General features: G+C 32.9%; 1 protein-coding gene across 4 annotated transcripts in view; it reads left to right on the forward strand.

Moving 5' to 3' along the window:
- The first annotated feature begins 9,078 nt into the window (after nucleotides 1–9,078).
- Nucleotides 9,079–12,385, forward strand: part of LOC114298048 (DNAse I-like superfamily protein) — a 33,896-nt gene continuing 30,589 nt past the window's right edge. For 2 of the 4 annotated variants that reach the window (XR_014332750.1, XM_028242548.2), the window contains exon 1: nucleotides 9,164–9,357. The gene's annotated coding sequence lies outside the window, so the exon portion shown is untranslated. Of the gene's footprint in view, nucleotides 9,358–12,385 lie in introns of all 4 variants that reach the window. The other 2 variants (XM_028242549.2, XR_014332749.1) reach the window with 2 other exon arrangements.

Raw genomic sequence — 12,385 nt, forward strand, 5'->3', positions numbered from 1 at the left:
CATTTAGGGATTTAAATTTCAAAATATACATGATTTAAGAAATTGTTTTCTATAATAAAAATGTTGGAAAAAAATAGGTTTTTGGTAACTTTAATGTGAAATTAAAATAGGTCCCAACCATTGATTGAGGTGGGATTAAAAGGTTTTAGATTCTTTATAATAAGGTTTTTATACCACAAAATGAATGACCAAAAATCGAAGAATTAAATGAGAAATTGTCTCATAAATTGGCCTTATGAATGAGGTATTGGGAATTGCGTATAGTTACCAATCCCACATTAATTGTAGAGGAAAGTTTTGATGAATATTTAAATCTCAAGATTTTGACAAAGGCATGAACCCTTTGGGGTATTCGAATTTTCTGAAGAGAGGGAGTTATAGATGCTTTAATGATGGGCTTGGGCCAAGACTATGGTCCAAGTTAGTTATGAAAAAATTGTCACCCGCCTGCCAGAACTGGGCCAGGTCCATGACCCGTGGATCGTGGGCTTGGGCTGAGGCTTGAGGCTTCTGGAATGAGTTAGGTTTGGGCTGGACCGGATTGGTGGTCCACCAACCTAATCTTTTTGGGATAAGTCTGTTGCAGATATGCAAATATGTATATACACACAAGTGTATAGTGTATGTAACTCACACATTGAATCCCCATCAATTGTGTGCATTACTCCAGCAGTTTTGCAAGAGTAATGGGCATTAGTTGCCAGCCTTTATTGCTGGAAGGTTACTCCTCTCTCCCCCATTGTATATAAAAGGAGGCCCATCTCCCTCGGGTTCAACACATAAATTTTGCTCTCAGATTATAGTCAAGTCAGTCTCCTCCTATAATTTTCTTCCTGTGTGAAAGAGTACTGTCATTGTCGATTCGCCAAAGCTAACAGAAGGTGCTTCTGCGTTAGTCAGTCTAAACCATCGTATCTTGGGAGACAGAAGTTGACGTACCTCCAGCACATACCGTAAGGCAGTTAATCTATTTTAAGGACACTGTAGTATTACATAGGTTTCGGTTTGCTTTCTTTACCAGTTTTCTATTTCATATGTATTTATGTTCATCATGTTTATGTTCTGGAATTTATTTTATTAAATATGAATTTATTTGTTTTGTTTAATTACACAACTTGAACAACAAAAAATATACTACATATTTTACTTAACTTTTACTAAAAAAAATAAAAGAAAGAAACTTACACAAGAAACATCTTTCACTGCTTTCAAAATAAAAAGAAAGCTTACACAAGAACATCTTCATCTCTATCACAACAAATATTCTTTACACCTCTCTCTCTCTCTCGAAATGATGATTATTAAGATTTCATTGGTGTTTAAATTATTTTTTTTGTTTTTATTTTTTCCTTTTATTCGTGCTTAATTTCTATGTCTGTCTGGCCCCTACTAGAAACGAAACAACAATAAAGTAGACTCGTATGTGAAGATAACCATGATGCCTCCTTCAAATTTTAAGATAACTACAAATAGTTGTTGACCCCAATGTTGAGATTAGATGTAATGGATCGATGTGCCATATATAATCTTTTAAATTGTCAACATTATTAAAAACAAAATAGAGTTTATGATTGATTATAGCTCTATCATATAGATTATAAATAAAATAAAAGAATTGTATCTTGTATTGATTTTATATATGTAGTCCTTCAAAGTCAATGTCATATTTTTCATAATTTTCAATTTCAATTATGTTCAGTGAATATTTAATTATAGTGTGTTTTTTAGGTGTAGAATATATTCTGATGTATATCTATATGTACATTATTACCCAGGAAAACAAATTTTGATCTAAGAGATACTAGGAATTTCAAAAATTAATATAAAATTTTAAAAGTTAAGAAATACAAGTGACATACAACTATTGGAAGATTTAACCATATCTATAATTTTAATTTTTTTAAAAATATATTTATATATACAAAATCAAATAAATAAATTTAATCATAAGCTACATCTAATTTGATATTTGAAAATCCTTAAAAGGAAATTCTAAATTCTAAATTTAGTATTATATAATTTAAAATTATAAAAATATTTACTTCATTTACTTCAAAATATTATTCATTTTTTTAAATATTTGAAACCAAAAAGTAAATACAATTTAAAACTATTGACTTATCTAACCATATAATTTTAGCTATATCGTTTTGGTTAGATAGTAATTTTTTTTAGCAATGTCTAAGCTATATTTAATTTTAAATTGAAAAAGAAAATTTAAATCATATATAATTTTAAAATATTAAAAAAAAATTGTTAATCATAATTTATCAAATGGTAAAAAATGTCAAGTACACATGTCATAATCTTATTGAAAAAAACAAAAAGAAAAAAAGTTAAGCATGTTTGTAAATAAATAAAAAAAAGTTAAGCATGTTTGTAATTAGGGGTGAGCATGGTCCAGATTAAACCAGTCTAGATGAAATCAGGATCAATCTGTAAACTACGGTTTCATAAAAATTAGAACCAATTCGAATCAAACCATTTAGATACAGATCGGTTCGATTTAGAACCACACTTTCACACAATAAAAATCATATAACATTATTCTAAAACATTCGAGATGTAACAAATAAATACAAGGTCATCATCTAGAAAATAAAACTGTCATTTATAAAAATAAAAAAAAGTAACAAAAACCGCAGCACAAACAACAACAACAACAACAACAACAACAACGCAAATCACTTTCAAACAAAGCTCATATTGGTTAAAGCTACCCAAAAAAAAAAAAAAAAAAAGGGTCAATGTTAATTTAAAATAAAAAGAATACAATACATGAATCTAATTTAAATGACAAAATGAATTTTGGTATTGCATATCTGTTTCTGTATTGCATATTTTGGAGCATTCCCACAACTCTTAAAGTGATTACTCATGATGTGTGAAGCCCACTCATATATGTGTGAGACTTACATCATGAATAGTGTGGATCACTTTAGGGATTGTGGGGGTCCTCCAAAAAGGGATTTTTATCATTGGTGGAGGTATAAATGAAGGTAAATTACAATAAATCTGCTTAAATTATAATATATATATATATATATATTTAAATTTCAAAACTCAACAGTTAATTTCCTTTAAGTATTATCTTATTATAATTAATCATTCTTATTAGGATTTTACAGAAAATCAAATTATGTATAAAACACATGACACATTTATTAATTTTTTTGGGTAATAATACTCTTATTTGGTGATTTCGTTTACATTTTGCCATTAAGATAAGAAAGATAAAGTAAAAATTAAATCACCAAATAAGAATATTATTATCCTAAAACAATCGATAATGGGTATTATTGTTCTAAAAATTTAATAAATATGTCATGTGCTTTACACATGATTTTATTTTTTGTAAATTTCTAACAGAATAGTAACAAAAAGATTAACTATAATAAGATAATACTTTGAGGGGGTTAACTGTTGAGTATTAAAATTCAGAAGACAAAATGTAAATAAGTCATAATTTAAGAGAATTTAGTGTAATTTTTCCAAAATGAAAAGTAAAAACAACCTTTGCCATTAAGTTTGCCTAATTGCCTAATTAAGAGATGATAAGACACTCCTTGAAAATGAAATTATTCTGTTCAGTGAACCTGTCCAAATAAAGTGACCCCTTCCTAATTTTTTTCTTTTTATTAATTTATATATGATTTTACAATGAAATACAATGAATAAACTCCAACAAATACACATTAAATAAGATCTATATGTAAGCAGAGAGATTTAAACTATCAATTTTATCGTGAGATGTAAGGTTTATATAGTTATAATGTTTGTATCAGTTAAGAGAGGATATAACAGAATAATCAAACTTAAAAAATTCAAGATTATAATCCATCCTGAAACAAACCCTTTTTTTTATAAAGGTTCCTGAAACAAACCCTTTATTCACTAGATTAATTTTATTGTAATCTATGTCACACACCATTGTGGAAACGAGTTAACATGTTAACAACAATCTTGTAAATTATTAACATGACCATTAATTAATGAGGGTCAATTTGACTGGGAGGGCATAGGGCATTGCATGCAACACTAGATCCAAAAGGCTGGTTGTTCTTAAAGTTTTGAAAAATAAAAAAGCTAAATAAATAAAAATAAATGTGGGAATTAACTAAGAACCCGTTTAACATAACTTACTCATGTGAACCAGGTAGGCACATTTCATTTTCTTGGATCCGTCGTGTTCTATAATACTACTACTATTTAATAAATATGATAAATTATCAATATATCCGAATAGTTAGATTTAATTTCCATCAAGTTTTGTTAAAAATAAATTTTTCTAAATTGTTGCAAAAAATAATTTTTTACATTTTGCTAAAAATTGATAATAAGTGACTTTTTTTTGTTATGATTTTTATAAATTGTCACAAAATTTAAAATTAGTGAGATTTTTCTGTGACAAAATTTTTAAATTGTCGCTGAAAGTTGAAAATTAATGACTTTTTTTTGACAATTTTTTTTAAATTGTTGCAAAACGTATAATTAATGAATTTTTTTGTGACAAAATTTTTAAATTGTCGTTGTTTTAATGGTGTTTGATAAAAAAAAAATATCATTAATTATTATAGGACCTATTAAAAAATAAGTCCACTTATTAAGACTTACACGTAAACCCCCCTAATAAATAACTCTTCTTTTACATTCTTTTTTTTGTAATAGGTCAAATTCTAAAAATGTGTTATTACTAGAAGTTTAGGTACCTTTCATACACGAGTTTCACACACACACACACACAAAAGAAGAAGAAAATTAATTTGAAAGTCACATTTGTGATCCGACCTACACAAGAGGACCACATTCATGGGTGGAATCAGGACATATAGGTGCTATAGGTGCACTATCTCACATCACTCTGTGAGAGATCACAGCTCCACTATATAAGTGAACTAATTTCCTTGTACTAGTATGAGACCTTTTAAAGCCATGAGGGGTTAGCTACTCGTTTTTGCCTAACTCCAAAGCGAACAATATCATGCTAGTCGAAGAGAGTTAGCTGCTTCACTTGGCACCATCTGTGAGAACTTCCTACTCAGATATCTAGTTAACTGAGGAGTTATGTGGGTGCACTATCCCACATCGCTCTGTGAGATATCACAGTTCCACTACATAAGTTAACTAACTCCCTTAGACTAGTATGAGGCCTTTTAAAGCTGTAAGGGATTAGGAATGGCAACGGGGCGGGGCGGGGCCGGGGATCACACTCCCCGTCCCCGATCCCCGATGGTAGGAATTTCCCCGTCCCCGGTCCCGATCCCCGACGGGGAGTCTCTCACCACCCCCACCCCCGTCCCCTAACGGGGATCGGGTTTCCCCGACCCCGTAAATTCCCCGACCAAAATTAAAAAAAAAAAATGCAACAACAATTTGAGCTTAAATAAAATACAACAACAACAATCATCTTCAGATCTGTCAACAAAAATAAAATACAACAACAATTTGAGCTCAGATCTGTCAACAAACACATTCAGATCTCTTCAACATATATCTAACATATATATCAACAACAACAACAATCATATCTCTTCATCATCATCAACAGAACTCGGAGCTATACTCAACAGATCTGAGCTCAAATATTTATTCAACACTAGATTTAACATATATAGAACAGATCGAAACAGATCTGAGTTAAAAAAAAAAAAAAAAATTAGGTGAGTGAGATGGAGGGATGACGACTGAGGTTGAGGTTGAGCCTCGCCGTCGATGCCGTGAGAGGAGGAACAACGGCTGAGGTTGAGGTTAAGCCTCGCCGCCGATGCCGTGAGAGGATGGGCGACGGCGATCGGCGGTGATGAGATGAGGGAGCTCCCCGCCGTGAGACCACCTGCGTAGAGAGAGGGAGAGAGAGGCTGAGGTTGAGCCTCGTGACGTGAGACCACCTGCGTATGAAGAGAGAGAGAGAGAGAGAGGAAGAGAGGCTGAAGTTTGAGTGATGAAATGAAATGAAATGAATTAGGTGAGAGGAGAGAGACAGACTAACATATATATATATATGGTGAATATTTCGGGGAATATGCGGGGATTTATACGGGGAAATTCGGGGCGGGGACGGGGCGGGGCCGGGGTAACCTATCCCCGTCCCCGGCCCGAAAATGATCGGGGATTCAATTTTCAATACCATCACCGGCCCGTAGGGAGTTTTTTTCGGGGAAAAACCGTCCCATTCGGGGTCGGGGGGTCGGGTCCCCGTCGGGCCGATTTCAAATTGCCATCCCTATAAGGGATTAACTACTGGTTTTTGCCCTAAAAAAGACAATATCGCACTAGTCGATGAGGGTTAGCTGCTTCATTAGGCGCCGTCTGTGATAGGAATGACAACGGGGCGAGGCGGGGCGGAATGGGGCCGGCCAGGGCCGGGGATCACCGTCCCCGATCCCCGATGGTGGAAATCCCCCCGTCCCTGGCCCGATCCCCGACGGGGAACCCACTACCGCCCCCACCTCCACCCCTTAACGGGGATTGGGTTTCCCCGACCCCGAAAATCCCTAGCCAAAAAACAAAAAAAACCACAGCTCCAGAAAACATCTTCATCTTCAGATCTGAACAACAACAACAACAACATCAACAGACCTCAACAACATCAACAGATCTTCATCAATATCTTCATCTTTATCTCCACAATTTTCCAGATCTGAAGAACAAAAACAAAAAACAAGAGAGAGATAGAGAGAGAGAGGAAGAGAGAAAGAGGAGATCCGTGAGAGAGGGAGAAAGAGAGAACGGAGATACCGTGAGAGGAAGATAAGTCGGCGGTGAGAAGGAGAGAAGAAACTAGCAGTGAGGGAGCTGCCGGTGAGAAGGAGCCGGCGGTGAGGGAGAGAAACAACGTGTGAGAGAGAGGGGCCAGATATGTTGTTATTATGTTTGTTGCCAAAACACACACCAAACCCCCCACACACATACCACACACACACACACACACACACATATATATATATATAAACACACAACACACACATATATTTATACATATATAAACTAGATCGGGGAACTGAACGGGGCGGGGCCGGGGTTAGAAAATATATCCCCGTCCCTGGCCCGAATATCATCGGGGATTTATTTTTAAATACCATCCCCGGCTCGTCGGGAGTATTTTTCAGAAAAAACCATTCAATTCGAGATCGGGTCCCCGTCGGGCCGGTTTCAAATTGCCATCCCTAGTCTGTGGGAGTTAAGTTATGATCTCTCACAGAGCGATATGGGATAGTGCACCTACATAACTCCCCAGTAGACTGGCTGCCTGAGTAAGGAGTTCCCACAGACGGCACCAAATGAAACAGCTAACCCTCCTCGACTAGTACAATATTGTCTGCTTTGGAGTTAGGCGCAAACCAACAACTAACTCCTTACAGCTTTAAAAGGCCTTATACTAGTCTAAGGGAGTTAGTCTGCTTATGTAGTGAATCTGTGATCGTCACAGAGCGATGTGTGATAGTGCACCCACATAACTCCCTAGTGGACTGGCTGCTTGAGCAGGGAGTTCCCACAGACGATACCAATTGAAGCAGCTAACCCTCCCTGACTAGTACGATATTGTTCACTTTGGAGTTAGACGAAAACCAGCAGCTAACCTCTTACGGTTTTAAAAGGCCTCATACTAGTCTAAGGGAGTTAGTTCACATATGTAATGAAACTGTGATCTCTCACAAAGCGATATGAAATAGTACACCCACATAACTCCCTAGTGGACTGGCTACCTGAGCAGGGAGTTTCCACAGACGACGCCAAATGAAGCAACTAATCCTTCCCGACTAGCACGATATTGTTTGCTTTGGAGTTAGGCAAAAACCAGCAGCTAACCCCTCACGGCTTTAAAAGGCTTCATATGAGTCTAAGGAAGTTAGTCCACTTATATAGTGGAACTGTAATCTCTTACAGAGCGATGTGGGATAGTGTACCTATAGGTGCAAAAGTAAAAAATTAGGCAAGTCAAAGGCAAAGGGGATCAACCTCTAACTGTTGTGTGTGTGTGTGTGTTTTTTAAATCATATGGTCTTCACTAATTTGTCAGTTATATTTCAGTTCCTCTTCTCATATGAAAGTCTAATCCAAAATTAAAAAGAAATTTTTTGTTAATTTTGGAGCATATATTATTCAACTTATGTCCATTAGATACAGAAATGGATTATTTATATTTAGCGCCTCTATATTGTTACTATAATTTTATTGTACATCATTCACTTTCAATTGTAATAGTCAATCCTAAAATTTGACATTACAACTTAAATTGTAAAATTGACTCTAAACATTGAAAGTAAAAAGACGATGATGGTGAAACTGCATAGGGCCTAAGTGTAGGTGAGTAATTATTTGATGGTTTTAAAATATTACTTTATATCATTTATTATTTGACACTTGTAAATTTATTCCTCAAACAAAAAGTACTAACTCCTACAATTTTAACTAATAAATATCAAGTTGAGACACCAATGAATGTACTCCAAGACTCTCACATAATTTCTCTAAAACTATATTTGGTTGTTCAAGGCATGGCTACCTAGTACCTTAAGGTCATGTTTGTTTGGGTGGATATGAGTTTGGGATTGGACTAATAGTCCAATAAAATTATTAATCCGATGTTTGGTTAAACAATTGAAGTAGAGACTAATTATTTTAAACTTGACTATTAGTTAAGATATGATACGTAATCCAACGGATTCGTAATCCTAGGACTATTAGTCATAGGAATGTTAATCCAGTCCGCCCAAACAAACATGGCCTAAGTACCTTATAATTAATGGAAATGATGAGATTCACAACTTTGTGTTGAGTTATGCAAAACAATAGATATATGGTGATTGATGAAGATATTGCTAGGTGATACCGTGAAGCACCAAATAATTTTTCCAGCAAAGCATAGAAAAAAATTATTTAGTGCTATGGGACGCCACACGGCGTTACTCTTTACCAATCACAATATACAATGTCCTATGTTGTTCTTCACTCATTCAATATAAAATCGTAAACTCTATTTTCTTTACCAATCAAAACACATTTAGGGCACCACGTAACAGTGCCCTCAAACCAACTAATTACTTCTCTAGCATGGACCTCTATGACAAAAAAGCTGTCCAATGGGAAAGGTGTAATTCAACAGTGAACACCACTTGGCTCAACCAGATTTCACTAATAAAAAGAGTTATGAATAGACCTTATGGTGTGTAGCTCTCTCGCTCTCTCTCTCTCTCTCACTGTATATATAACAATCAATTTGGGGCTGTTTGCATCTCAGAAAAGCTGTCTTCTGTTTCTGATTCTGACACTTCGAAGAAACACAGAGAGAAAGCTATCTTCTTTGCAAGAAGGAAATTCATCAATATTGTACCACCAAATCCATACCAAAGAAAGGTATGTCTGTCCATCTTGATCATTGTTTTTCAGATCAGTCTAACATTTTAAGACTGATTCATCTATGCTTATATACTGGGTACATATATATGTAGTGTCTGATTATTTATTTTTTTCCAAAATGATTTCAATAGGATGATTGTGTTTGTGGTTGCTCATTAGAGTTTTTTGTATTTTGTTTATTTTTATTTTGGGAATTTAAATTGTTTGACATAACTTCTACTTAGCTTATGAGGAATAATAATTGAAAAAACTTTAAAAAGTTAGGAAGGAATGTTTAGTTTTTACTTTCTCATTACCTACTTTCAATTTAAGAAAACAACCCATATAGGCATCAAACTTGTTATTTATTTATTTATTTTGCAATTTTTCAAAGTTAGGGATTTTAGTGAAGACTTCTTGATGGATAAGAAAGCTTGAGCTTCATGATTTCATAGTAGGTTTGTGCCTTTTGTAACATGCACTTTCTTTTAAAGGCAAAGATGATAAGCTTTTTCTTCTCTTTTCTTTTCTTTTCTTTTCTTTTTTAGGCTCATTTAGATGCCATAAATGGTATGACAAATCACATGTTATAAAATCTCTAAAGTAATATTCTGAATAATTATTGATTGTAATTATTTATTTATTTTTGTGACAAGAAATGAATGAAAATTTTGGGGTTTGAAGAGGGAGGGGAGAAGGTTTTGTGTTTTCTAAATAATCAAAATTGAAAACAGTAAACAAAAACGAAAATAAAACAAAAATAAACCTACCATTAGGGTTTGAACCCAGATCTGTATCAATGATTGTCCACTTATTTGAGTATTTTTTTTTTTAAATTTGGAAAAAAATTAATGAAATCTAATTTTTGTGCCACTGGTGGATTTAATTTTAGTTATTGGAGGACCTTTTAATAATTTTCCCCTTATTCTTGTCCACTTAAACAAATAAAGAAAACTAATTTAATCCCCACTGGTGAATATAAGTTTAACTTATTAGAGAACTTTTTAATTACCTTTTTTGGGGCACAACTTTTTAATATCTTATGTCTGTCCACCTATTTCAGTATTTTATTAAAAACAATAGGAGATAAATAAAGAAATCTAATTTAATCCTCGTTGGTGGATATAATTTCACTTATTGGAGGACTTTTTAATAATTTTCCTTTATTCTTGACCAGTTAAACAAATAAATAAAACTAGTTTAAGTCCCATTGGTGGATATAATTTCATGTTATTGGATGATTTTTTTTTTTTTTTAAATGTGTTTTTGGTGCTTGAGCTAGAAAAGGACTTTGCTGAAATGTTGTGTCGTTTTAGGAAAGTTCAATAAAAATCGATCATTAGAATATCCAGCCTCTTCATCAAGCTCCATGAAGTCTTGTCTGGTTGAATTTTTAAAAATATATATTTTTTAAATTTTAAGTTTTTTTTTTCTGAAAAAAAACCCTCATAATTTTCATATACTTTTTTTTTTTTGGAGTGAAAATAATTTTAGAAATTTTAAAAAAATCTTTTTTTATGTTTTTTTTTTCTTGCTTATTTAGTTTTTTTTTTTTCTTATAAAAAATTTATTTTTAAAAACTCTACCAAATAGAATGAATGAATAAATATTGAGTATAACAATAACAAGGAAAATTCTACTGTACACATTCTTACCATATGCACCTTAAGTAATATCTTTTTCTTGTTTAATTGTGACTAATTTTCTTTTTTAGTTATAATCGTATTTTAGTTATAACTCATGAGAGTTTTTATTATACCTCATGTGTTGTTTGATTACGATTTTTTTTTTTAATTATAAGGTGTATACGGTACACACCCGTTAAAGGGTGTGTATCATAATCTTTCCTTAATAATAATATCATGTAACGCTAGTATACAATATTAAGAGAAACAATTGTGATAGAGACCCCACACAGACATGACCCCCACAACCCACACTCCCATTCTAACCACTCATAACGTGGGGCCTACACATACATGAGTGGACCACACACATACATCAAAGGTTAAGATTAAATTGGGGGACATGGAATCTCCAAAAAAAAAAAAGGGTCCCAAACATTTCTCACAAGCAAACATATTATTTGTTATGAGTTAAAAAAATAAAATATCACGTCTAATTTTTCACTTGTCATCTTTTTGGAAGTGTCGAAAAAGTCCATTTATTGACGTATTGATTTAATTGGGTCACGTTATCCCTTTATTTTTTACACGTCTTTTTATAATAAACCAAAAAATTAAATTTTAACTTTTTACACGTCTTTCGCAATTTTGTTTGGAAAGGAGATCCATGAAGAAAGTGTTGGAGAGGCTCAGATCACTTCGTTTGGGAAGTTAACAAAAAAAGAAGCTAATTTTTAGATAAAAAAAAAGTTAAAAAGTCATTAAATTATTTTGTTTGTCATCAGTTAAAAAAATCAAACATCATATTTATTTTTTCACTTTTTTAACAATTTTCCAAACATATTTTGGTTTCTTTAATAACTTTTTTAGCTTCTAAAATAATCATTAAAAGAAAAGGTTTTTTTTTTTTGTAAGTTCCCTTATATTAAAATTGTATAAAATAAATGACATATAATATTTTCATAATAGTTGGGTCCTTTTGCATTTTCACAAAAAAAATTCGACTCGAGAAATTTTTATCCGATTTAAAGAAATTTTGGCCCCAACGTAGAGAAATTTCAAATTTCAATTTTCAAAAAGAAATTTTTCTAATTTCAAAGAGAAATTTCGAAATTTCTCTGGTAAGATCACAGAGAAATTTCATCAAGGAATGTTAGCTAATAAAAAAACATCGTAGACCTCTTTTATAATACAAAATTAAAGAGGGATGTTTCATTAATTTTTTTTTTTAAAAAAAGAACCAGATGCCTACCGATTTAAAAAATAAATAAATAAAATCACCCCAAAGCCCCACCACTAATCTAGGAGTAGGGATCACTCATCTTTGTGATCGAACCAAGTACAGCTCATAGCTCATTCTAGTTTCTTAAACTACAAGCTATATATATATATATAAATGTATGGTTTGGAATAATAAGAAG

Source organism: Camellia sinensis, chromosome 6 (genome assembly GCF_055761805.1).
Source record: "Camellia sinensis isolate YWXY chromosome 6, ASM5576180v1, whole genome shotgun sequence".
NCBI classification, from domain to species: Eukaryota; Viridiplantae; Streptophyta; class Magnoliopsida; order Ericales; family Theaceae; genus Camellia; species Camellia sinensis.